The following is a 27,896-nucleotide window of genomic DNA, read 5'->3' as shown; positions in this document are numbered from 1 at the left end:
TGAGGCGGGAATTGAACCCAGGTCTCTGGCACTGTGAGGCAGCAGTGCTAACCACTGTGCCACCGTGCTTTTCTATAGATGCTGCTTTGAAGTTCCCCATTGGCTGTTGGCTTTGCTGCAACATCTAGGAATGGCAGTTTGTTGTTGTTTTCCTCCTCTTTAGTGAACTTTATGCCAGTAAGGGTATTATTAATGGTCTTGAAGGTTTCCACTAATTCGTTTCATTTAGTGATGACAAAGCAGTCATCCATGTAGCAGACCCAAAGTTTGAGTTGGATGGTTGGCAGAGCTGTCTGTTGAGTCTCTGCATTACTGCCTCTACGAAGAACCCTGATATCAAAGATCCCATGGGTGTTCCATTGGTTTGTCTGTTGGTTTTGTTATTGAAGGTGATATGGATTGTAAAGCATAGGTCCACTAGCTTGACGATATTGTCCTTGCCAATGAAGTTGGTGGTGTTTGGTGTATATGTCTTTGGTTCTTTTAATAGTGTAGTCAGTGTTTCCTTGGCCAGGTTGATGTTGATGGATGTGAGTAGGGCAAAACTTCTCAAAACTCGCTAAGGCAGAGTGGGTGCGTGTATGTGAGTGTGTGTATGTGGGTCTGAGGGAATGTGAAGATGTGTGTGTGTGTGTGTGTGTATAATGCAGTGGGGTCACCTGTAGTGTGACATGAACCCAAGGTCCTGGTTGAGGCCATCCCTATGGGTACCGAACTTAGCTATCAGCCTCTGCTCGGCCAATTGGCGTTGTTGCCTGTCCCGAAGTCTGCCTTGGAGGATGGTCACCCGAACACATGTATTTGTAAAGTGTTCCACATTTTCCCCTGATCGGTGAGTCTAGAACCAGGGGACACAATTTAAAAATAAAGGGCATGTCATTGAGGAACGAGATGAGGAGAATTTTTGTTTCTCACTCAAGAGGACAGTGAACCTCTGGAACTCTCTACCACATAAAGCATGTTTAAAGTAGAGATTAATAGACTTCTAATTTCCAATGGCATTAAGGATTAGGAATGGGGTGCGCAAAAAGCAATGAAGTGTTCACTCCACCATGATTGTATAGAATGGCAGAACAGGCTGGATGGGCTGAATAGTCTACACCTGTTCCTATGTCTTATAGCAGCTTTACAGGGCCAACGTGAGATCACATCTGGATCACTGGATGCAGTTTTGAAAGGATATACTTTCAATGGAGGGAGTGCAGTGAATGCTCACCAGACTGATTCCTTGGATGGCAAATCTGTTGCATGAGGAGAAATTGGGTTAACTGGACCTACGTTCACTGCAATTTTGAAGAACGAGAGGAAATCTCACTAAAATATGTATTATTGTTTCCGTCTGGATGCAGGGATGATGTTTCTCTTGGCCAATGTTTCCAGAAAAAGGAGAAAGTGAGGACTGCAGATGCTGGAGATCAGAGTCAAAAAGTGTGACGCTGGAAAAGCAGCGAAGGGCTTATGCCTGAAATGTTGATTCTCCTGCTCCTCGAATGCTGCCTGACCTTCTGCGCTTTTCCAATGCCACGCTTTCCAGAGCAAGGGGTAATGGTATAAGGAGAAAGTGAGGACTGCAGATGCTGGAGACCAGAGTTGAAAAGTGTGGTGCAGGAAAACCGCAGCAGGCCAGGCAGCATCAAAGGAGCAGGCAAATCGACGTTTCAGGCATAAGCCCTTCCTCAGGAATGAGGCTGGTGTGCCAAGCGGGCTGAGATAAAAGGTGGGGGGGGGGGGGGATTTGGGGGAGGGGAAGAGCTTCAGGGCAGAGAAGATGACCGGGAGGGTGGTGGGGGAGGGGGGGGGGGGGTGCAGTGAGAGAGGGACTCACTGAGATCCTTGTAGAGGGAGGAGGACAGCTTCTTCAAAAGAGGACACCTCCTCCTACTGTCCCCTTGACCATGACCCCACCTCCCACCACCAAACCATCATCTCCCAGACCATCCATAACCTCATCAACTCACGGGATCTCCCATCCACCGCCTCCAACCTCATCGTCCCACAACCCCGCACCGCCCATTTCTACCTCCTGCCCAAAATCCACAAACCCAACTGTCCCGGCCAACCCATTGTCTCAGCCTGCTCCTGCCCCACCGAACTCATCTCTGCTTACCTCGACACTGTCCTGTCCCTCTTAGTCCAAGAACTCCCCACCTACGTTCGGGACACCACCCACACCCTCCACCTCCTCCATGATTTTCACTTCTCCGGTCTCCAACACCTTATCTTCACGATGGACATCCAGTCCCTATACACCTCCATCCCCCATCACGAAGGCCTCGAAGCCTTCCGCTTCTTCCTCTCCCACCGACCCAACCAGTACCCTTCCACTGACACCCTCCTTCAACTGACTGAACTGGTCCTCACTCTGAACAACTTCTCTTCCCAATCCTCCCACTTCCTCCAAACCAAAGGAGTGGCCATGGGCAGCCACATGGGCCCCAGATTTGCCTGCCTCTTTGTAGGAAATGTGGAACAGTCCATCTTCCGCAGCTACACTGGCACGACCCCCATCTTTTCCTCCGCTACATCAATAATTGTATTGGCGCTACCTCGTGCTCCCACGAGGAGACTGAACAGTTCATCCACTTTACTAACACCTTCCACCCCGACCTCAAGTTTACCTGGACCATCTCAGACTCCTCCCTCCCTTTCCTAGACCTCTCCATTTCTATCTCGGGCGACCGACTCAACACAGACATTTACTACAAACCGACCGACTCCCACATCTACCTAGATTACACTTCCTCCCACCCTGCCCCCTGTAAATATGCCATCCCATATTCCCAATTCCTTCACCTCCGCCGCATCTGCTCCCAGGAGGACCAATTCCAATACCGAACAGCCCAAATGGCCTCCTTCTTCAAAGACTGCAATTTCCCCTCCGACGTGGCCGACGATGCTCTCCACCACATCTCCTCCACTTCCCACCCTTCCAATCGCCACCAGGACAGAACCCCACTGGTCCTCACCTTCCACCCCACCAATCTCCGGATACATCGTATCATCCTCCGTCATTTCTGCCACCTCCAAACAGACCCCACCTCCAGGGATATATTTCCCTCCCCACTCCTATCAGCGTCCGGAGAGACCACTCCCTCCGCGACTCCCTCGTCAGGTTCACACCCCCCACCAACCTAACCTCCACTCCTGGCACCTTCCCCTGCAACCGCAAGAAGTGCAAAACTTGCGCCCACACCTCCCCCCTCATCTCCCTCCAAGGCCCCAATGGATCCTTCCATATCCATCGCAAATTCACCTGCACCTCCACACACATCTACTGTATCCGCTGCACCCGATGTGGTCTCCTCTACACTGGGGAGACAGGCCGCCTATTGTGGGACGTTTCAGGGAACACCTCTGGGACACCTGCTCCAACCAACCCAACCGCCACATGGCTAAACACTTTAACTCCCCCTCCTGCTCGGCCAAGGACATGCAGGTCCTTGGCCTCCTCCATCGCCAGACTCTGGCCACATGACGCCTGGAGGAAGAGCACCTCATCTTCTGCCTAGGAACCCTCCAACCACACAGAATGAAAGGAGATTTCTCCAGCTTCCTCATTTCCCCTCCCCCCCACCTTATCTCAGTCCCAACCCCCGGATTCAGCACCGCCCTCTTGACCTGCAATCTTCTTCCTGACCCCTCCGCCTCCACCCCCTCTCCGGCCTATCACCCTCACCCTCACCTCCTTCCACCTATCGTACTCCCAGCGTCCCTCCCCCAAATTCCACCCCTACTCACCTTTTATCTCAGCCCGCTTGGCACACCAGCCTCATTCCTGAGGAAGGGCTTATGCCCTAAACGTCAATTCTCCTGCTCCTTGGATGCTGCCTGGCCTGCTGCGCTTTTCCAGCACCACACTTTTCAACAATAATAGTATCAGGATACAGGTGAGACAATCAGGACTGAGTTGGACCATGGGGGTCTTTGTCCAAATGTCACAGTTGTATTCCTGTCTCATGAATGACAACCATCCTACAGCCAATGGATCAGGACACCAAGGCAACCTTTAAAGTCTACTAACTTCATTGACTTTATGGACTCTCAGTGAGAAAGCAGGTGGTGAAGGGAAATGTTGAGGAGAAATGTTTTCACTCAGAAAGTGGTGAACCTATGGAGTTTTCTTCCACATAATGCTGTGGAGGCCTTCTCTAGATTTCTAGATCCAAAAGGCATCAAAGGGTAGGAGGAGAGAGAGGGTGAATTGGGGGGGGGTGGTGGGGGGGGGGGGGGGGGGTGGGGTGGGGGGGGGGCGGTGAGATGGAGGATCAACCGTCATCATAGCGAATGGTGGAGTTGCCTCCATGGACCAAATGGCCTACTCCTGCTCTTAATTTCTATCTTCCTAAACAGTGGCAGGTACTGGATACTGCTGAGTCTCCTGTCCCTGTCAACATACAACCGTAGCACACAAGACTTGTGCTCCAGAACGAGACACAGCCATTAACTGAGCTGTTCCAATACAGCTACAACACCCAGCAGTGTGGAAAATTGCCATGGTATGTCCTGTCCATGAAGTAAAAGGACTGGTCCAGTCGGATCAAATCCCATCAGTCCAATCTCAATCGTGACCAATTAATGAAACAGTGTTATCAACAGTACTATCAAATGTCACTTACCTACCAGTAACCTGTTCATCAATGCTCAGTTTGGGTTCTGCATGACCATTCAACTCTGACCTGGATTATAGCCTTGGAACAAACATGACGAAAAGAGTTGAACTCTAGAGGTGGGATGAGAGTAATTGCCCTGACCATCAGGGTAGCAGTGTCGTGACATCAAAGATCACAAATAAATTTGACGTCAATGCCAATCAGAGCAAAACTCTTCACTAACTGAAGTCACAGCGAGCACAAAGGAACATGGGTATGTTTGTTCAAATGTTATCATCTCAGGCCCAGAATTTCACTTCAGATATTTCACCACTGACCTTCCTTCCATCATAAATTCAAAAGGAGGAAATGTTCCCTGATGATTGGTTAGGCAATTGCCTAGCGTATTATTCCTAGACTCTTATCCAGGTAATCTCCAGAGGATTCAAATTTCACCATGGCAGCTGGTGGAATTTGAATTTGATAATCATTTGAAAATAAGAGTCTAATGATGACCAGTCCCTTAAGATAGCAGGGAAGGTAGTGGTTAAGAGGACATATGGGATACTTGCCTTTATTAGCCAAGGCACAGAGTTTAAGAGCAGGGAGGTTATGCTGGAATTGTATAACACACTGGTTAGGCCACAGTTAGAGTACTGCATGCAGTTCTAGAATTCTCATTATAGGAAATATGTGATCACATGAGGGAGGGTGCACAGGAGATTTACCAGGATGTTGCCTGGGCTGGAGAGTTCCAGTTATAAAGAGAGGTCGGATAGACAGCAGTTGTTTTCCTAGACTGGAGGAGAGCAAGACAGAACAAGAATGAGATGTATAAAATGATGAGGGGCACAGAGTATACAGGAAGGAACCTTTCCCCTTGGTGGAGACATCAACGATCGGTGGGGGGGAATACTGATTTAAGGCAAAGAGCTGAATGTTCAGAAGGATCGTGAGGAAATTTTTCTTTCTAGCCAAAGGGTGGTAGGAATGTGGAACTCACTGCCTGTCAGGGGGGTCAGAGGCAGAAACTCTCATAACGTTTTAAGTTGTGGACTTGTTATGTCACAGCCTGCACGGCTACAGACAAGTGCTGGGAAATAGGATTAAAAAGTCTCAGTGGTTGTTTTTGAGCAAGGCAGACTCATTGGAGTGAAGCGCCCTCTTTATGCGATAGAGTCCTCTGTAACTCTATGTAATAAATATCAAGTGACCGCATACAGTCGATGGCAGAGGAGAGGAATAGTCTTGTTGCTTACGGTAAAGATATCACAAAGTGTACTTACTAGCTAGTAACATTACATCTATTCAACATCAGGCTGGACTTCAGAGTAAGTATACAATACTGTTTTAGCTACGTGGAAATGAGATGACTGAAACACTCATCCCACAAACAGTCCTTTCTATCCTGAGCAAAGCTTGTCTCTTGATGTCAGTTAACCGACTGATACAACACCTTGTGAGCAGGAGACCCTAAAAGAGAGAGGCACCCCCATCCCCAACCTGTTCCAACTTCAAGTTCATCTGAGGACTGACCTACTGTAAATTTGACTGTGAAAGGCCTCACTAACTGCCAAGATCCTTTCACATTACAGAGCCCTCACTTCAACCCTAAATAACCCAAGTCGCTTCAGAAACTACACTGCTGCTGCAAAGAATACTGAGTTTATAAACCGAAGACTGAGTTAGCCATAATTTGTAACCATACACCACTTTGACCTGAAATCAATCTTTGCAAGAGTGCATGTGGGAATGAATGTACATGTTGCATTTTAAATCCATGGTAAATAATTGAAAATAAATGACGTTTCTTTTAGTTCAAACTCACAAAAGCCTGCTGCTGATGTTATTTATTTGAGATCAACACACCGAGGATAAGAAAAGACACACCACTTACACACAAATGTAAACATCACAGGCTGAAAACGGAAATACAGAAATTCTTTCCTTAGCAAAATTGCAAGTATGATGTACTACCAACAACAAAGTCTCAACAGTTAAATTCCACTAACTATATTTACAGTATGATCAATGACAGAAAAGTACACATGCAGCTACTGCATCGTTCTTCCTCTAAGCCTGAGCCAAGCAGAGTGAAGAAAGCTGACAAAATGTTTCATTTCACCTCCCCCCCTCCCGGTTACTGTTTTCTTTTACTTACATCTGCATTGGGAAAGCAAATCTTAGCAGGACTTACACACTTAATGGGAAAGTCCTAGGGAGTGTTGCTGAACAAAGAGACCTTGGAGTACAGGTTCATAGCTCCTTGAAAGCAGAGTCGCACGTAGATAGGATAGTGAAGAAGGCGTTTGGTAAGCTTTCCTTTATTGGTCAGAGCATTAAGTATAGGAGTTGGGACATCATATTGCGGCTGTACAGGATGTTGGTTCGGCCACGTTTGGAATATTGCATGCAATTCTGGTCTCCCTCCCATCAGAAGGATGTTGTGAAACTTGAAAGCGTTCAGAAAAGATTTACAAGGATGTCGCCAGGGCTGGAGGATTTGAGCTACAAGGAGAAGCTGAATAGGCTGGGGCTGTTTTCCCTGGAGTGTTGGAGGCAGAGGTGTGACCTCATAGAGGTTTATAAAATCATGAGGGGCATGGAAAGGATAAATAGACAAAGTCTTTTCCCTGAGGTGGAGAGTCCAGAACTAGAGGGTATAGGTTTAGGGTGAGAGGGGAAAGATATAAAAGGGACCTAAGGGGTAACGTTTTCACACAGAGGGTAGTACGTGTATGGAATGAGCTGTCAGAGGATACGGTGGAGGCTGGTACAATTGCACCATTTAAAAGGCATCTGGATGGGTATATGAATAGGAAGAGTTTGGAGGGATATGGGCCAAATGCTGGCAAGTGGGAATAGATTAGGTTGGGATGCCTGGCCAGCATGGATGATTTGGACTGAAGGCCCTGTTTCTGTGCTGTACATCTCTATGACACTATTTGTTCGTACTCTCCTCTTCGAGAATAACGTGGAGCAGTGGAAGGGTTTACAGGCTGGTCAAAGATCTGTCAGGCCTTGAAGTGAGTGTTCCTTCCATGGACTGTGGCTACACAGCTATCCGGAACAGCTGGTTTCAATGCTGCTTCAGCAGAAAACTGCCCATCCATCAGCTTGTCACTCATATCCCGGTAACAATGAATGGAATGCTCCAAATGTGAATGGCCATGTGGCGGCCATTGCTGGAGCAACCTGTTTGCTAACAAGCATGGGTCTGTAAATTGACAAGCACGAGCCGTATGACACTCAGAAAAATAAAAGATGCAGCTCAATTACACACCATTGAGGCAACCCAAGGAAACATTCTGATCTGTTACCATTTTTCTGACAAAGCAGCAGTTTCTAAACCTATCCCCTTGACACCGGTGCAATTCTGGAGAGGCTGGCCACACTCGATCACATATAAGTCGGCCTATTTGAAAAGAACAGGTGAGCGGTGAAGCCAAATGTGCATCATGGGAAATATCGGCCATTCCAATACTTCACAGATATGAAGTGGATTCAAGCCTGGCGGTGAGGTAGGTAACAAGGCACATTCACTTTCGCTCAATGGTGGATTTATTCAGAGTGTTGCATCCTCCTCGGTACAACCACAGTGCCCAGCTGCCTCTTTTTGTGTGATCCCTGTTCCTCATCTCTGCTTATTTAACAATGAACAAACCATTAACGACCAGTTTGAAGGTCTAGCCGCCATGTTTAACCAGCACCATCTACCCTCTGGAAGCCCGCGGCAACATTCTGCCTGCTTCAGAGTCAGACTTTGACCCTGAACTGCTGTGGCCCCTTCCCCATCCCTGGAACTGCTGCCACCCTCTCCATACCTACTGACTGCAGTCACCTGTCATCACCCCATCCAAACATGGGCACGTGGTGCAGTGTGGAAATCAGGTCCCCTTCCCACTGTATCGCACATGGTTTAGTGACGCCCATTCACCACAAGGCTGTCCAGGCACAGCAGGAGTTTCCGTTTCCCAGTGACAGCATAGAGTTATAGAGTCATAGAGATATACAGCATGGAAACAGACCCTTCAGTCCAACTCGTCCATGCAGACCAGATATCCAAACCCAATCTAGTCCCACCTGCCAGCACCCAGCCCATTTCCTTCCAAACCCTTCCTATTCATATACCCATCCAAATGTTGCAATTGTACCAGCCTCCTCACTTCCTCTGGCAGCTCATCCCATACACGTACCACCCTCTGCATGAAAACGTTACCCCTTAGGTCTCTTTTATATCTTTCTCCTCTCACCCTAAACCTATGCCCTCCAGTTCTGGACTTCTGCCACCCCAGGGAAAAGACTTTGTCTATTTATCCTATCCATGCCCCTCATGATTTTGTAAACCTCTATAAGGTCACCCCTCAGCCTCCGATGCTCTAGGGAAAACAGCCCCAGTCTATTCAACCTTTCCCTATAGCTCAAATCTTTCAACCCTGGCAATATCTTTATAAATCATTTCTGGACCATTTCAAGTTTCACAACATCCTTCCTATAGGAAGGAGACCAGAATTGCACGCATATTCCACAAGTGGCCTAACCAATGTCCTGTACAGCCGCAACATGACCTCCCAACTCCTGTACTCAATACTCTGACCAATAAAGGAAGAAGGTGGAGTTTCTGTTTCCTAATGACAGTAGACTGTGGAGTTTCTGTTTCCTAGTGACAGCAGAAGGTGACTCTCTTGCCTGACTGAGGTGACCAGGGTGGTGGCTGCAGTGGAGATCAGTAGCCACTTTGTCTACAAGAAATACTGGGTCAAATGCTCCAAAAAAATCAACAAACTCCAAGACTCCACTGCAAGGCTCAGTCTAGTCATTCAAACTAGCAGACGCAATGGATCAAACATTGAGAATATGAGAATGGAAGGTAGCGCAGGGAGTTGATGTGTTCTCGCCCCCTTTAGCAAATGGACTTCTGGACTGAGCGTGTGGGAACCAGTTCATGCTGTGAGAATTGTATCAGTTGCAGGCGAATGGGTTTGTCGAACACATCCCAGGGAGGTGAGAGCAGCTGTCAAAGTACTACGTGCGTTTCAAAGTGTTTCCTGTGTATTGGGAAGATACTTGATTGTTCTGTCTTGCAGGAGCAAAGAGCACAAACGGTCAAGAAGCTCAAACCATCCATCATCTCCGTACTGAGGATATGATGATCAAGCTGCTCTGGTAGCAAGGCAGACAGGCACTACGCAAACTCAGTGAAACAGCTCAACATCCTCTCCCTTCATTCAACAAGGTTCACCCAAACAAAAGAAACAGCTCCCATTCCCTTCAAATCCACCAGAAAGACTACCTTGCCTACTGTATGCTGCGTTTAACCAGTCATGGAGCTGAAGGCAAGTGTTCCACATTTGCTTCCGATTAGAGCAAAAATGTTCAGTTTAATCTGAGGAGCATGTGTTTTCATTAGCATGCATGACCTGCCATTAAAAATATTTTCCTGTCGCTACTCATCCAGAACCACAATCCGCTTTTAATTACCACATCTTCCATAAGGTCAGAAGTGGGATTTTCACTGATGATTGCACAATGTTCAGCACCATTCATGACTGCTCAGATACTGAGGCATTCAATGCCCAAATACAGTAAGACCTGTGAAATATCCAAATTTGGAAAGACAAGTGGTAAGTAACATTCACATCACACAAATACCCGCCAATGACCATCTCCAACAAAAGATAATCTAACCACTACTTCTCGACACACAATGACATTGCCATCACTCAATCTTCCACCATTAACATCCGTGGTGTTACCATTGACGAGAAACTGAACTTACCGAGCCATATAAACATAGTGACTACAAGTGCAGATCAGAGGCTAGGAATACTGCAGCAAGTAACTAACCTCCTGATTCCCCAAAGTCTGTCCATCATCTACAAGGTACAAGGTGGGAGGAAACTCACGCAAACACGGAGAGAATGAGCAAACCTACACACAATCGCCCGAGGCTGGAATCGAACCCGAGCCTCTGGAGCTGTGAGGCAGTAGTGCTAACTATTGAGCCACCATGCCACATCAGACATGATTCAAAGTATAATGGAACAGGATAATGGTCTACTCCTCTTTTTGATGGTCTTATCAAGAGTCATCCCTTACCCCTTATAAGTAAACTGAAACCCTTCAGTTGGATGTAGATTCCTCTATTAACTGGGGATTGAAAACATGATCCGTCAGATATTTGGTTAACTAAAGGAAAGATTTATTAGAGTGATATGCCCTTCTTGTCGGATGTGGGAGTTCAGGGAGATTTTACACGTTACTGAGGATTATATCTGCAATAAATGCTGTTAATTGCAAATCCCATCAGATTGAATGGATCAGTTGGAGATTCAGTTAAAGGCAATGAGGTATTTACAAGACCAAGGCACAGTTATAGATTAGATTACATTACTTACAGTGTGGAAACAGGCCCTTTGGCCTAACAAGTCCACTTTGACCCTCTGAAGAGCAACCCACCCAGACCCATTCCCCTACACCTAACACTACGGGCAATTTTAGCACAGCCAGTCCACCTGACCTGCACATTTTTTTCCTGCACATTTTTTTCGGACTGTGGAAGGAAACCAGAGCACCCGGAGGAAACCCACAAAGACATGGGGAGAATGTGCAAACTCCACACAGACAGTTGCCTGAGGTGGGAAATGAACCCGGGTCTCTGGCACTGTGAGGCAGCAGTGCTAACCACTGTGCCACCGTGCCGCCCAGCAAATAAATAGGAAGGGAGTAAAGTTGCAGATATAGTCACATAGATGGGTTAACTTCAGGAAAGGTAAGAGAGGTAGGCAGATAGTGCAGGAGTCTTCTGTGGCTACCCCTATTACAAACAAGTATGCTGTTTTGGAAAATGTAGGGTGTGATGGATTCTTAGGGGAATGTAACAAGATCAGCCAAGTTTCTGGTATCGAGACTCACTCTAATGCAATAAAGGGTAGGCCAGGTTCCAAGAGATCAATTGTGTTAGGGGACTCTCTAGTCTAAGGCATGGATAGACATTTCTGCGGCCAGCAGCGAAAAAGCAGGATGGTGTGTTGCCTCCCTGGTACCAGGATCAAGGATGTCTCAGAGAGGGTGCAGGATGTTGTCAAGGTGGGGCGGGACCAGCAGGAAGTCATTGTACACATTAGAACCAATGAGATAGGAAGGCAAAGTGAGATTCTGAAGGGAGAATATAGAGAGTTAGGCAGGAATTTAAAAAGAAGATCCTCAAAAGCAGTAATACCTGGATTACTCTCAGTGCTGCGAGCTCGTGAGGGTAGGGATAGGAGGATAGAGCAGATGAATGCATGGCTGAGGAGATGGTGTATGGGAGAAGAATTCACATTTTTGGATCATTGGAATCTCTTTTGGGGTAGAAGTGACCTGTACAAGAAGGATAGATTACAGATGAATTGGAAGGGGACTAATATACTGGCAGGGAGATTTGCTCAGCTGTTCAGGAGGATTTAAACTAGTAAGGTGGGGTGGGGGGTGGAGGTGAGACCAAGGGGGATGGTGAGGAAAGAGATCAATCTGAGACTGGTACAGTTGAGAAAAGTTCTGTCAAACGGTCAGGACAGACAGGGACATAGCAGAGAGCAAGGTCGGACTAATAAATTAAACTGCATTTATTTCAATGCAAGGGGCCTAACAGGGAAGGCAGATGAACTCAGGGCATGATTAGGAACATGGGACTGGGAGAATGTAGCAATTACAGAAACATGGCTCAGGGATGGGCAGGACTGGTAGCTTAATGTTCCAGGATATAAATGCTACAAGAAGGATAGAAAGGGAGGCAAGAGAGGAGGGGGAGTTGCATTTTTGATAAGGGATAGCATTACAGCTGTGCTGAGGGAGGATAATCCTGGAAATACATCCAGGGAAGTTATTTGGGTTGAACTGAGAAATAAGAAAGGGATGATCACCTTATTGGGATTGTATTAAAGACCTCCTAACAGTCAGAGGGAAATTGAGAAACAAATTTGTAAGGAGATATCAGTTATCTGTAAGAATAATAGGGTGGTTATGGTAGGGGATTTTAACTTTCCAGACATAGACTGGGACTGCCATATTGTTAAGGGTTTAGATGGAGAGGATTTTTTTCTGATTCAATATTTGGATGTACCTACTAGAGAAGGTGCAAAACTTGACTTCCTGTTGGGAAATAAGACAGGGCAGGTGACTGAGGTGTCAGTGGGGGAGCACTTTGGGGCTAGCGACCATAATTCTATTAGTTTTAAAATAGTGATGGAAAGGATAGACCAGATCTAAAAGTTGAAGTTCTAAACTGGAGGAAGGCCAATTTTGACGGTATTAGGTAAGAACTTTCAAAAGCTGATTGGGGGCAGATTTTCGCAGGTAAAGGGACGGCTGGAAAATGGGAAGCCTTCAGAAATGAGATAACGAGAGTCCTGTCAGGGTGAAAGGAAAGGCTGGTAGGTATAGGGATTGCTGAATGATGAAAGAAATTGAGGGTTTGGTGAAGAAAAAGGAAGTATATTTCAGGTAGAGACAAGATAGATCAAATGAATCCTTAGAAGAGCATAAAGGTGGTTGGAGTACATTTAAGAGGGAAATCAGGAGGGCAAAACGGGGACATGAGATAGTTTTGACAAATAGAATTAAGGAGAATCCAAATACAAATACATTAAGGACAAAAGGGTAATTAGGGAGAGAACAGGGCCCCTCAAAGATCAGCAAGGCTGCCATTGTGTGGAGCCACAGGAGGTAGGGGAGATACTAAATGAGTATTTTGCATCAGTATTTACTGTGGAAAGGACAAGGAAGGTATAGAATGTAGGGAAATAGATGATGACATCTTGAAAAATGTCCATATTACAGAGGAGGAAGCCTGAATGTCTGGAAACACATAAAAGTGGATAAATCCCCAGGACCTGATCAGGTGTACCCTAGAACTCTGTGGAAGCCTAGGGAAGTGATTGCTGGGCCCCTTGCTGAGAAATTTGTATCATCGATAGTCACAGGTGAGGTGCCGGAAGACTGGAGGTTGGCAAACGTGGCACCACTGTTTAAGAAGGGCGGTAAGAACAAGCCAGGGAACTATAGACCGGTGAGCCTGACGTCGGTGGTGGCAAGTTGTTGGAGGGAATCCTGAGGGACAGGATGTACATGTATTTGGAAAGGCAAGGACTGTTTAGGGATAGTCAACATGGCTTTGTGTGTGCAAATCATGTCTCACAAACTTGATTGAGTTTTTTGAAGGAATAACAAAGAGCTGAGGGCAGAGTGGTGGACGTGATCTATCTGGACTTCAGTAAGGCGTTCGACAAGGTTCCCCATGGGAGACTGGTTAGCAAGGTTAAATCTCATGGAATACAAGGAGAACTAGCCATTTGGATACAGAACTGGCTCAAAGGTAGAAGGCAAAGGGTGGTGGTGGAGGGTTGATTTCGGATTGGAGACCTGTGACCAGTGGAGTGCCACAAGGATCGGTGCTGGTCCACTGCTTTTCATCCTTTATGTAAATGATTTGGATGTCAGCATAAGAAGTATAGTTAGTAAGTTTGCAGATGACACCAAAATTGGAAGTGTAGTGGACTGCAAAGAAGGTCACCTAGGATTATAACAGGATCTTGATCAGATGGGCCAATGGGCTGAGGAGTGGCAGCTGGAGTTTAATTTAGATAAATGCAAGGTGCTGCATTTTGGGAAAGCAAATCTTAGCAGGACTTATACACTTAATGGTAAGGTCCTAGGGAGTGTTGCTGAACAAAGAGACCTTGGAGTGCAGGTTCATAGCTCCTTGAAAATTGAGTCGCAGGTGGATAGAATAGTGAAGGCGGCATTTGGTATGCTTTCCTTTATTGGTCAGAGTATGAGTACAGGAGTTGGGAGGTCATGTTGCGGCTGTACAGGACATTGGAATATTGAGTGCAATTCTGGTCTCCTTCCTATTGCAAGGATATTGTGAAACTTGAAAGGTTTCAGCAAAGATTTACAAGGATGTTGCCAGGTTTGGAAGATTTGAATTATAGTGAGAGGTTGAATAGGCTGGGGCTGTTTTTCCTGGCATGTCGGAGGCTGAGGGATGACCTTATAGAGGTTTGTAAAATCATGAGGGGTATGGATAGGATAAATAGACAAAGTCATTTCCCTGGGGTGGGAGAGTCCAGAACTAGAGGGCATAGGCTTAGGGTGAGAGGGGAAAGACATAAAAGAGAACTAAGGGGCAACTTTTTCACACAGAAGGTGGTACGTGTATGGAATGATCGGCCAGAGGAAATGGTGGAGGCTGGTACAATTGCAACATTTAAAAGACATCTGGATGGGTCTGTGAATAGGAAGGGTTTGGAGGGATATGGGCCGGGTGCTGGCAAGGTGGGACTAGATTGGGTTGGGATATCTGGTCAGCATGGATGAGTTGGACCAAAGGGTGCGTTACCATGCTGTACATCTCTATGACCCTATGACTCTCTGTGCAAACTGTTTGTCAAAAATGAGGCACTACTTACAATTTCTGAGGGTGTATAGACCCTCTGTTTCTCTGCTTCTCCCCCACATTGTGTGGCCTCCCACGCATTTTCTGTGATCACTGCCTCATGCATGGAGTGTGATTCTATGGAGGCAGCATCCTCAAATCTCAAGCAAGTAAGCGTGTGCATCTTCAAATGGAAGAGGCACTGCCCCAACCTCGACTCACTCACCTGGTCTTCACGTGATCATGAAAGAGGTTCCAGCATGTCCAAGCCTTAACGTTGCAGGTACGGTAGACTCACTGCACTGTTCCATCTCCTGCTTCCCCTGCCTGACGTCAGATCATTCCAATGCAGGCCGGACCAGAGCGGGTGATTCTGTGGAGATGAATTGACTCTACTGGCAGAACCGAAACAGCTTAATAAACTTAAAACGCAGATGCATTTGCAAGGTTTGTGAAGGTTTGCAGCTCAGGTTGAGGTTTAGGGTGTAGGTTTGCTCGCTGAGCTGTAGGTTTGATATCCAGACGTTTCATTACCTGGCTAGGTAACATCATCAGTGGCGACCTCCAAGTGAAGCAAAGCTGTTGCCTCCTGCTTTCTATTTATATGTTTGTCCTGGATGGGGTTCCTGGGGTTTGTGGTGATGTCATTTCCTGTTCATTTTCTAAGGGGTTGATAGATGGTATCTAGATCTATGTGTTTGTTTATGGCAGATGCATTTCTCCTGTCGGTAAATCCTGACAGACTGGAATCGCGGGCATCTTTACGATTCCCACGACAGAGGAAGCCCTTTTGTTTGCAAGGCTTCGCCTCACATAAAAACTAGGGAACCTCTCTCCCTGCTGGTCTGAACAGGTTAGCATTACACCTGGGTGGGTTGATGTGATCCAAAGCGGCAAGGGCCTGACCAACAAGACAGACGGTCCTGTCACAAACTGCCAAAGGTGCAGAACGATCGGTTAACTAACCTGCTAGGGATATTTTTCTCCAACGTAACTTGCATCTGGATGTGTTGGCAAACTAATAAAACTCACAGTTACACAATGACACCCTGTCATCTGTCAGGTGGAGGTTTTGCAGTGAAGCAAACCCTTGTTCAAGGAACATAGTGTTCAGAGGTCCAATCATGACCAAGGAACATTTGATCTCTTGCCAAAACAACGTCCAAAAGTCCTTTAACTTGCAGCTGGCATGGGATCTGCTGCACGAAGAACCTACGGCAGTTGCTAACTTGGCAGAATTTGAGCTGGGAGTTTCCCAACACGGTCCGTTTGGAAAACAGATTGTTACTGGCAACAGAGCCCTAAAGATAACAAAACCCTCCAAAGAGAAATTGGACTAAATCACTAACGTCGATCCCATAATTGCCATGCAATAACAGAACCAATGCTCACTGACTAATAACCAATTGCCCTTACTACAGACAGATATAATCAAGGACTCGGAGTGCCAAAACACAGGTCATGGTCCTGGAATTCCATCAAATAGTAATAGATTGTATCTCAGGCTTTATACTTCAACAGCTTTTCCAAAACCTTACTCAGAATGCTGTAATCTGTGAAGGTTTACAGTCATCCAAACCACAGAGAATCTTTGAATGCAGCTGCGTTGTTGTGGACAGGCACTGACAGAGCTAAACAGCAGTCAGCAAGTCTTCCCCTACTGATCAGAATCCTTCTTCAAACCTTGACTGACTTATTAATGCCACTGGTTCTGAGCCATCAGGGTGTGGGTTGGATTTCCACCCCAGTTATTTGACCAGCTAAGTCAGTGCTTCCCAAACTACTTTCCAACACAAAATCACTATAACACCGAAAGTGAATATGGTCCCTAACACCAAAATACAGAAAACAGCAATAAAGAAGCATAGTAACATTCAGTATATAATTACTAAAGTCCATATGACTCTTACATCTATCACGTTATTTCAGCCATTTCGATTATCCCTAGCACCATTTTATTTTTGAATTTTCTTTGTAATTATCTTTCTGAATTAATTAATTGGATCATAAGTCACCCCCACACTTGCTATTCAGCTGTTGACACTTTACTCACACCACTTGACACTTTAGATCACCTGCAGAGGCCTGTTATTCAGCCTGACGATACTCCCCTCACACTATGTGTACTTCTGACACTCTCAATTACCTTGCTATTATCTCTCCGCCTATATATTCTACATGTGCGCTTCCCTCCACTTCACCTGGTGAAGAAGCAGCACTTCAAAAGCTTATGAGTTCAAATAAACCAGTTTGATTATAGCCTGGTATCGTGTGACTTCTGACATTGTCCACTCCAGTCCAACGCCTGCATTTCCACATCATGGATATCAATCCATGTACATCATCTCAATCTAAAAATGTATATGTTTGAACACTTTGTAACAACATTATTATTATATTTACTCACCAAGCACAACGTGTTATGGACCAGACCAAACCCCCTTAAAATATTCAGAAGATAGCCTAGACCATAACTTTTTTTTGTTTTAAAGATAATTATAATGTATTGCATTCCAGACGCAATTCGACTGGTCAAACTGCCAGATTTAAAACAAAGCACACTTTATTCATCCACTTAGTTAAAATACAACAAAAGGAGGAAGGAATTGGAATTACTTAATTCTATTGGCAAACTTAACAGAATTATAGATACAGTAACCTTTACTAATTAACTGCTCCAATACAGCAAAATCCCATATAGACACCCCTCAGCAAAAGGCAAATTCAGAAAACAGACTGTCTCACCAACAGTTCTCCAGTCCATGAGGAAAAAAAACATCGAAAGTCAACTCTGTAAGAGTGAGAACTCCAGTTTCCAGACACAGCAAAGTGAGGTGTAGCAGCTTTTCAGAACCTGGAAGCTAAACCTAAAATCCCTGGTTCTGTGGTTGGGAGCTTGACCACACCCACTCAGGCTGATTCTATTGTTCCAACTTGTTAAAAAAAAACACACAAGGGCTCAAAAGTTGTTTATTCTATCTTAGACTGCTTGGCTCCTGTCCCCCAGTCTCTCTCTGAAAGAAACTAGGTCAAAACACACCTCTTAAAGCACTGTATTGTCACAAATAAAACACGTCTGTGAATGCTCAATTTTCATTTGGATGTCCACTTGATTGCAGACAGTTAAAAAAAGGAGAACAAATCCCTGGAAGTCAATGCACTCACTGCATGGCATGTCATCTTGCTAATGGACATCACAAGAAATATGCTTGGTGAGCCTTGATTCCAATGCTAAATGTAGTATGTGTACTGCTAGGTTGTGCAGTCACCTACAACCATAAGGCATAAAAGCTGGTGGACGTTAATCCACTGAAATGCAAGATGATGCATTTTGGGAGGTCTAATGCAGGAGGGATATATGCAGTAAATGGCAGAACCCTTAGAAGCATACGGGGGATCTGGGTGTTCAGGTCCACAGTTCCCTCAAAGTGACAACACAAGTGGATAAAGTGGTCAAGAATGACATGTTTGCTTTCATCAGAGCATAGAGTATGAACATTGGCAAGTCATGTTGCAGATGTATAGAGCTTTGGTTATGCCACATTTGGGATGTTGTATACAGTTCTGGTCACCACACAATCAAGAGGGATGTACAGCTTTGGAGAGGATACAGAAATGGTTTATCAGGATGTTGCCTAGTCTGGAGGCCATGAGGAGAGATTGAACATTCTCAGCTCGATTTCAATTGAACATCGGATGGTGAGAAGGACCTGATAGAGATTTACAAAATGGTGAGAAGCATGGATTGAATGGACAGTTGGGGTCTTTTTCCACATGGAGAAAGTCAGGACTGCAGATGCTGGAGATCAGAGCTGAAAATGTGTTGCTGGAAAAGCGCAGCAGGTCAGGCAGCATCCAAGGAACAGGGGAATCGATGTTTCGGGCATGAAGGGCTCATGCCTGAAACGTCGATCCTGTCTTTTTCCCATGGTAGAAATATCAATTACTAGGAGACATGGGTTTGAGGTCAAAGGAGGAAAGTTTAAAGGAGATGTGAGAGCCAATTTCTTTTTAAACAGAGGGTATTAAGAGTGTGTAATGTGCTGCCAGAGGAGGTGGTGGAGACATACAATAGCAACGCTTAAGAAGCATCTTGACAGATAGATTAACAGGCAGAAAATAGAGGGATAGAGATTGCATTGAGGCAAAAGGTTTTTAGTTTAGACAGAGGTCATTTGTTGGTGGGCTGAAGGGCCTGATCCTGTGCTGTATTACTCTTTGTCCTTTGTACTTCGGGAGTAGGTATTCCAGCCCATCGAGTCTGCTCCTCCATTCAATGAGATCATGGCTGACTAGATAATCCTCAACACCAGTTTCCCGCCTCTTTCCCATCACCCTTGATTCCTTTAATGATTAAAAATCCATCTCAGACTTGAATATTTTCAATGGCCCAGTCTCTACAGCCGCTGTGGTAAAAGATTCCACAGATTCACTACCCTCAGAAAATAGTTCCTCCTCACCTCTGAACTTTTACTCTGAGATTATGCCTTCTGGTGCTACCCTCTCTCACAAGGGGAAACAACTTTCCTGCATTTAGTATTAGTGCACCCAGTATCTCTGTAGCTATTTTCTCTAATATCCTAGGATTCATCCCATCAGGTCCAGGGGACTTATCAGCCTTTAGTTCCAATAGTTCCCCTAGTTCTTTTTCTCCGGCAAAAGTTATTGTATTTATTCCTCTCCCTCTATTGCCCCTTGATTATTAATTACTAGTTTTGAAAATCTAATGGTGCCTTTTACTGTGAAGACTGATGCAATTCATTTCCACATTTTGAAGACACTGTGAGATCTATGTAAACTTACTTGTCACAACCCTCTTCATCATTTCTGTGATCCCTGTTGGGATGATCACCTACAGTTTGGGAACCACTGATCCATCTAATCCAGCACCTGAAAGTCCCCCAGTCTTTCTCACCTCTGCACAGTGCTATGCCCTGACAACTCCAGGGACTTTGTACACCATGAAGAGAACTCTGGTTGTACAGATGCAAACAGAAAATGCTGCAGATACCCAGCAGGTCTGGCAGTATCTGTGAACAGAGGAAAAGCTAACATTTCAGCTCACTAACCTAACCTTGTCTCTGAACTGAGGAAGTCAGCGGGCTGGAGGCTTAAGCAGAGAGGGATGGCCAGCGTAATTGGAATGGGGACAGTTGTGGGACCAGGGACCAGTGCGGGTGGTCAGTGGCTTACGAGACCAGTCAGACCATGTGTTGTAGCCCCTGCATTAATCTACTGCAGGACCTTTATAGGAAGAGTGTAATGTTTATCTTTTTAACTTTAGTTTTTATTTTTCTAACTTATACAGTGAATAACTGCAAGGTAGTGTAACTTTTTTTCTTTACTTTCTCTATTTTGTATCTAAGATTTGCACCGAGGTCCTTGAGATGGCACAGTGAGAGGCGACATTGTAAACCTTTCACTGTACTCCTGTAGGAGAAAGTGAGGACTGCAGATGCTGGAGATCAGAGTCGAAGAGTGTGTTGCTGGAAAAGCACAGCAGGTCAGGCAGCATCCGAGGAGCAGGAGAGTCGCTGTTTCGAGCAAAGGCTCTTCCTCTTCAGCTGCTGCCTGACCAGCTGTGATTTTCCAGCACCACACTCTTCCACACTATACTCCTATACTTGAGTACACATTATAATAAAACAAATTCTGAAAGTGTAATAGGCTCTGAGCAAGTAAAATGGGGTAGAGGGGAGAAAAAAACAAAAGAGAGGGCTGTGTCAGGGTGGAAAATGTGAGAAATAACTGACTCAAAATGTCATTGTATAAAAGGCAAAGGGAGTGGTCACAGTTATAATCGAGAAACAAAAGATTTGCTCAATATGGGTGTGATGGCAGCATAATGACTGAAAGCAGACTTTTTAAATTCACAGGATGTGAGCATCACTACCTAGGCCAGTACTTATTGTACATCCCAGAGGGAAGTTACAAATTAACCACATTGCGGTGGACCTGCAGTCACATGTAGGCCAGACCAAGTAAGCTTGCTACCCTAAAGGAAAGTGAACCAGATGGGTTTTTCCTAGCAATCTTTCACAGTCCTCGTTAGACTCTTAATTCCAGATTTTTATTTAATTCAAATTTCACCATCTGCCATGGTGTGATTTGATCCCAGGACCCCAAAACTTTACCTTGGCCTCTGGATTACTATTTAAGCAAATAATACTACTAGGTTATCGCCTCCTCAGAAAACAAAAGTTGAGGTCATGCACATGTGGAAGGAAAACAGAAAGGAAAGTGGTCTGAAACTGTTGAACTTGCTGCTGAGTCTAAATGGTCTAATTGAAAGATGTATTGCTGCTACTTAAGTTTGGGTTAAGCTTAATTAGACCACCCCAGCAAGCCAAGGGCAGAACAATGGGGGTTTATGCTCAAGGACTGAGCATAGGTATTCCAGAAAGCAATCACTTAATATGCATTTGGTGTCCACAATGAAAAAGAGATCACATTGTGAGCAATGAATGCAATGGACTAGGTTGAAAGAGAACAATAAGTTGCGTCTTCACTTGGAAGGAATGTTTGGCTTTTGGACAGTGAGGAGGGAGGAGATAGAGTCATAGAGCACAGAAACAGAACCTTCAGTCAAACTTGTCCATGCTGACCAGAATCCTAAATTCATCTAGTACTATTTGCCAGCACTTGGGCTGCATGGTGGCACAGTGGTTAGCACTGCTACCTCACAGTGCTAGAGGCCTGGGTTCAATTCCTGCCTCAGGCGACTCTCTGTGTGGAGTTTGCACATTCTCCCCATGTCTGTGTGGATTTCCTCCAGGTACTCTGGTTTCCTCCCACAATCCAAAAATGTGCAGGTTACGTGAATTGGCCATGTTCAATTGCCAGTAGTGTTAGGTGAAGGGGTAACTGTAGGGGAATGGGTCTGGGTGGGTTACGCTTCAGTGGGTTGGTGTGGACTTGTTGGGCCGAAGGGCCTGTTTCCACACTGTAAGTAATCTAAATATCCCTCTAAAGCCTTCCGATTCATGTACCCATCCAGATGTCTTTTAAATGTTGTAATTGTACCAGCCTCCACCACCTCGTTTGGCAGCACATTCCATACACACACCACCCTTTGCGTGAAAAAGGTTGCCCCATAGGTCCCTTTTATATCTTTCTCCTTAAACATACACCCTCTAATTTTGGACTCTACCCCTGGGGAGAAAGAACTCAGCTACTCACCCTATCCATGTCCCTCATGCTTTTATAAACTTCTATAAAGTCACCACTCAGCCTCTGATGCTGAAGGGAAAATAGCCCCAACCAGTTCAGACTCTCCCTTTAGCTCAAACCCTTCAACCTCGTGAACGTCTTTATAAATCTTTTCTGCGTCCTTTCCAGTTTTTTTAAAAAGTTCGAGATAAAATGGCAAGTGCTCCAAGTCCTACATTTACATGGGAATGTACTCTGGAAAGGGACAGAATGTTGGGGGGAGGGAGTTGATTGAGGAACAGACCAGGGTGTCACAGAGGGAATGGTCCCTGTGGAATTCTGACAGAAGAGGGGAGGAAAAGATGTGTTTGGTGGTGGCATCGTGCAGGGGTTAATGGAAATGGCACAGGATTACGCATTGAATATAGCGGTTGGCAGGGTGAAAAGTGAGGACAAGTGGAACTCAATCATTCTTGCCTGAGAGGGAAGAAAGGGAATGAAGGCAGGGTCAGGCACGGTCACGGCCATGCTTCACCGTAGTGCAGACAGTCCTGAGTTTGGGAAAACTGACGACATATGAGAGGCACTGATATGGAAGACTGCATAATCAGACCTGGTGTGCTGTGGATGGAGAAAATGGGGGAATGGATTGGAGCAGGAGGTAGGGTGTGAGAAAGTGTGGTTGTGGAGTGGTTGCATTCACAAGAAATATCAGTCAAAGGCATAGCCCAGGAAATGGACAAAGTTAAAAAAAATCACATGACACCAGGTTATAGTCCAACAGGTATTTTTGGATGTACAAGCTTTCGGAGTGCTGCTCCTTCGTCAGGTAGCCAGAAAATGGAGACAGAGAAGTCAAGGAGGATGAGGAACATGTCCGAGGTGGTCTGGATGAAGTTGAGAGAAAGGTGGAGTCAAATGCAAATTTGATGAAGCTTTCTTATTCAGGGTAAGAGCAGGAAGGGGCAATAATCTAGTTTTCAAAGTTATTCAGAAAGAATGGGGTGGGTGGAATGGCTATGCACAAGCTGTTTCTATTTGTCTGGATGGGTAAGTTCTACATTGCTGGCTGGCTGCTCATATACAAGATGAGTTCAGAGCTGTGTAGAGAGAGTGCCACACTTTTGGGTGAGATATTCAATTGAAGCACTGCCTGTCCTCTCAGATGGATGTAAAAGATACCAAGACATTATTTCACGAGGGGCAGGGAATTCTCTCTGGTGTCCTGGTCAATATTTCTAAAATAACGTCTGTCACCAAGTTTAATTACACATGGAATATTCTTGACATTGATCCAGCTCCCTCAAAGCCAGCTCTCAGAGTGAACAGAACCCCTGAAAGTCCTGTTCATATCTGTCAGCCAGGGCTCCCTGATTGGACCAGGTTAACAGCCCCAATCAGGGAACTCATATTCTATGAGGACCACCTGGCTGACCTCATTACAATCACTACAGTTTCCATGAAGCTGGACTTGCCTCTAAGAAGCCCCACACACATTGAGCATCATGCCGCTGTATGACTTATGCTTACAGAAACCACTGCCACACATGGACTTTGTGGGCACACGCAAGAGGAAGAAATAGTTGGTTCTAGTCATTAGCTGTTCCTTAACCATCACTGCTGCAAAACAGATTATGTGGTCCTTAGTACAATGACGGTGGTGGGAGCTATCATATGCAAGCTGGGTGGTATGTTCCCTACCAGTGTGATGACATCTGAAACATGTTTCATTGGCTGTGAAATGTTTTGGGACTTCCTGCTGTGGTGAAAAGCATCACATAAATCACAGTTCTTTCTCTTTATTTCCCACACAATTCGCTGTGAAGCACCTTTGGGCCTTTTCACTAAGTGCAAGCTGTTGCAATAAAAAAAAGCGCTTTAATAAAAAGGAAAAGCCCTCATAAAAAAATGAAAGCAACATGTCCAAATATTTCATAAAATCGTTTGACAACTGTGGAGACCAGAGGGGCGTTTAACCCATGGAAACGGGTCAAATTTTGGACAGTTTGCTTCTGGTGGAAAGAAGAAAGAAACAGGGCAACTTCAGGATTAAATGGAACTCATAAACTGCAGGTACAAATTGGGCTTGCACTCAGTAACAACACAGGATGAATGAGACTATAATTGCTCCTGGGCTGCATTTTACCAGCCCCCAGTTTGGCAGAAATTTAGACATATGTAGGGGTGAGTACGCCATCAGGACTAGGTTTTTTTAGGCCTGACATCAAGGCTATGAGGCCAGAATAAAACTTAGCCCAATAAGTCTGCTCGATGGTATTGTAAGACACAAGGTCGTGGGCTTAAGCCACACAAACTCTAGAGTAGTCCTCGAGCTTAAAACTAAGAGAGTGCTACATTGTCAGAGGTGCTGTCTTTCAGATGAGACATTAATCTGAGGCCCTGTTCACCCTCTCAAGTGGGAGTAATAGATCCCATGGCCACTATAACCATGGTCACTATTTTACTAAAATAATTGGAGCAAGTTTATCCGGTCATCGTCACACTGCTCCTTATGGGAGTTTGCTGTGCACAAATTAGCTGCTGATTCCTCCATTATATCAGTAGTAATGCTTCGAGAAACTCAGTGGTTGAAAAGAACTTAGGGACATGCTGAGATTGTGAAATGTGCCATATAAATGCAACGCTTTTCTAAGAAAAAAATCAACATTTCCTTACAAAAAGATTACTACCTGGTATTACACTATCCTAGTTTCCTGTGCAATCTGCTCAGTAGGTGATAAAATGTACATTAATGGGTCACTTTCTCCCCTTAACTACTGAAGTGGCCACTATTTCAGTTCAACATTCCAAAGTCTGACATGTGTGCTAATGCCCAGGACATTGAAAGTAACAATTTGCTGACTCCTGTAAACAAATACAGGCCCGAGTGACCACAATTTCCAAAAGGGGACAACAACATCCAACCTTGCCCTTTCCAGCACAAGGACCCAGAAGACTCCCACTGAATGTGTACAGAATACAGGAGGAATCCCAGTTGATACTCTGTCCTCACTTAGCACTCACCATGAGAGGCTACAACAAGCGTCAAAGCCAACCTGAAATAGGAATCTGGTGAACTCCTTCCAACTTTTCCCCAGCTCCCACTGCACCACTCACCCCACGCTTACTACAGTCACTTCCCTGGAGCCAAATCATAAATACACCATGTAAAAATAAGAGAAGCACCCACATTCTGGACTCCTACCCTTGGTTCTGGACTTACAATTAGAATCAAGTGAGCTTTTCCCACTTTGTCCATAAGGGTTTCTGAAGGAACAGTGCAGAGGCCAGTATCCCGTCACCGGGTCACCCTTTTATTTACATGTGCACACTACACTGGCTGTGGCCCAGCCAGCTCAGAGTCAGTCCCCGAAGTGAGGAGATTCTGAATCCCCTGTTTCTATTTTTTTTTCAAACTCAATCCTTCATTGATGTTACTTTGTAAAATGGTTAAAATAACAATGAATTCATGTAAAACTCTGTTATCTCACTTTTTAGATTAGAATCAATCTAAACATCATGGCATAGACAGAGAACACAGGGGACTAACACCTTCAACATATTGTCTAGCTAACACCAAATGTTACAGCTAACCTGAGAATGCAACTTTTAAAAAAAGGTTTTGTGATTTACACATGAAAGAAGTGAAACTATCATGGTATTCGAACAGATGAAAGACTCCACAGACAATCACAGTATTTTTCAATGTATAATTTCAGTTACATCACACTGTAAATTTTTGCTATAAATTCTGTGCCTTACAATTGTGTCCTCCACAACCACCTGATGAAGGAGCAGCGTTCCGAAAACTAGTACTTCCGATTAAACCTGTTGGACTATAACCTGGTGTTGTGTGATTTTTAACAATGTCATCTACAAATTAGAAAAATACTTTCTCCATTGTACTGCTAAAGTATTTTACTTCACACACACCAAAAAGAAAATACCACCACTCACAGACATTTTGTAAGAGCATCTTAGATGATATCAAGGCGAGGATTAGTGGTTATAGGTCAGCCAGGACTTTCCTGATTGGCCCAAGTTAATAACCCCAATCAAGGATCTCATAGTCAATAAGATTCACCTGGTTCCAATCTCTACAGTTTCAACTCCCTCACACAGATCCTAACTCGTAATGTCCCTTCAGTCTAAAAGGTTACTGCTACATCCGCTCCATTCAACTACAACATTAGCACAGAAGTGTCCACAATTGTAAAGGGTTTGACAGGATCTCACTGCAGGGTGATGCAGATTTAAGATAATTGTCAAAAAAGGGAACAAATTTATGTGCTGGCTTGACACATCAAGCAATGCCTGAACAAAACAAAGGAACAAAACCAATTAGGTAGCTATTTCCAAAACCTGGTATAAGGACGATGGGATACATGTTACTGTACGGTTCTGCAGTTCATTGCAGTAACTGGGGGCAGTTTAGCTCACTTCCAGTCTGTTGATAAAAGTACAATTTAAAACAGTTCCAGGAGGGGAAAAAAAAACACTTCTGAAGCTTTGAGGCATGTTCTAGGCTGGTCAGGTCAGGTTTCCGAGGAAGTGGAACAATTTCTCCACAAGGCCTCGGGATAGTGAGGAGAAAGTGGGTGGGCTGGCAGACCCAGTTAGGATTAAACACTTAGCAGAAACTACTGCAGCAGCAAAATAAGTGTTCTCTAAAGCCACTGCACCAGCCGCTGAGTTAATGCAGGGTGAAACTGAGTCACACTGAGCAGTCAAGCCCCAGGCTCCAGCTCCAGTTTGCACTAAGTTAGCAAAACTCAAATAGTACAATTGCTTCTGGACAGGAAAGGGAGAGAATGCAGGGTCAGTGCAGAGGAATGAGTCTGTTTCGGATCCCAAATAATATTTGGCGCTCCCCGTTCAGAAGTGTGCAGCAATCAATAATGGTCACAGATGTCTCGGTTGTGAAGCACCCTGTTGCCAAATAGCCAATGAGCCATGTGGCCCCAGGCTTATAGAATGGTGTCCGTGCCTAGAGCAACATACCCCACCAATGTTCCACAGAAAAGGAAAAGGCTACACAATAAAGGGACCAGAAATTATTCCACTTTTCAGACACTCAAATTGAGCACCAAAGGGGGACTTTTGTTTTGCACCAGCAGATGGTAAATGTTCAGACCTTTCTCTTTAACTGCTACACACCCCAAATGCAGTTCCCAGTCACAACAACAAACAGTCCCCCCAGCAATGCATATTCACACAGAGAGAAACCTGAAATAACTAATGATGTGAATTAGGCAACACATTGTGCATTGTCACAGGATTGACGTGGCTGGCAATGAAAGAGCTTAAACAGAGAGAGAGAAAAGGAATGACAAAGACTGATACAGCAATGGTGAGAAATTCAAAACACTCCGAGTTTGCTTTCATTCAAAAACAGAACTTGGACTATGCTCAAAGTAATTAATGGCAACTTGCACATTCTACATTCCCTTCCCAGACCCCCTCTTCCTCATCCCCACCTCCTGCCGCATTCTTTTCCTCTCCCATCTTTTTACAACACATGGGTGCCTTTGGCTGGGCCAGCATTTATTGCCCAGAGGGCAATTCATAGCCTGCTGTGGGTCTGGGGTCACATGTAGGCCAGACCAGGTAAAGACAGCAGATCTCCTTCCCCAAATAAGCTTTGGTGAACCAATAGTTGTGTGGTCAATGTTAGATCGGTTTTTAAATGCCAGATTTCAATGAATTCAAACATCACCATCTGCCCTGGTGACAGTCTCCCT

At 45.1% G+C, this 27,896-nt stretch overlaps 1 protein-coding gene across 1 annotated transcript in view; it reads right to left on the bottom strand.

Moving 5' to 3' along the window:
- The window catches only part of LOC140478441 (glypican-5-like), a 446,519-nt gene that overhangs the window by 417,768 nt on the left and 855 nt on the right, over window positions 1-27,896 (bottom strand). The window lies entirely within an intron of this gene.

The sequence above is a fragment of the Chiloscyllium punctatum genome, chromosome 6, assembly GCF_047496795.1.
Source record: "Chiloscyllium punctatum isolate Juve2018m chromosome 6, sChiPun1.3, whole genome shotgun sequence".
Classification (NCBI taxonomy): domain Eukaryota; kingdom Metazoa; phylum Chordata; class Chondrichthyes; order Orectolobiformes; family Hemiscylliidae; genus Chiloscyllium; species Chiloscyllium punctatum.
This window is presented reverse-complemented; position numbering and strand designations above follow the sequence as displayed.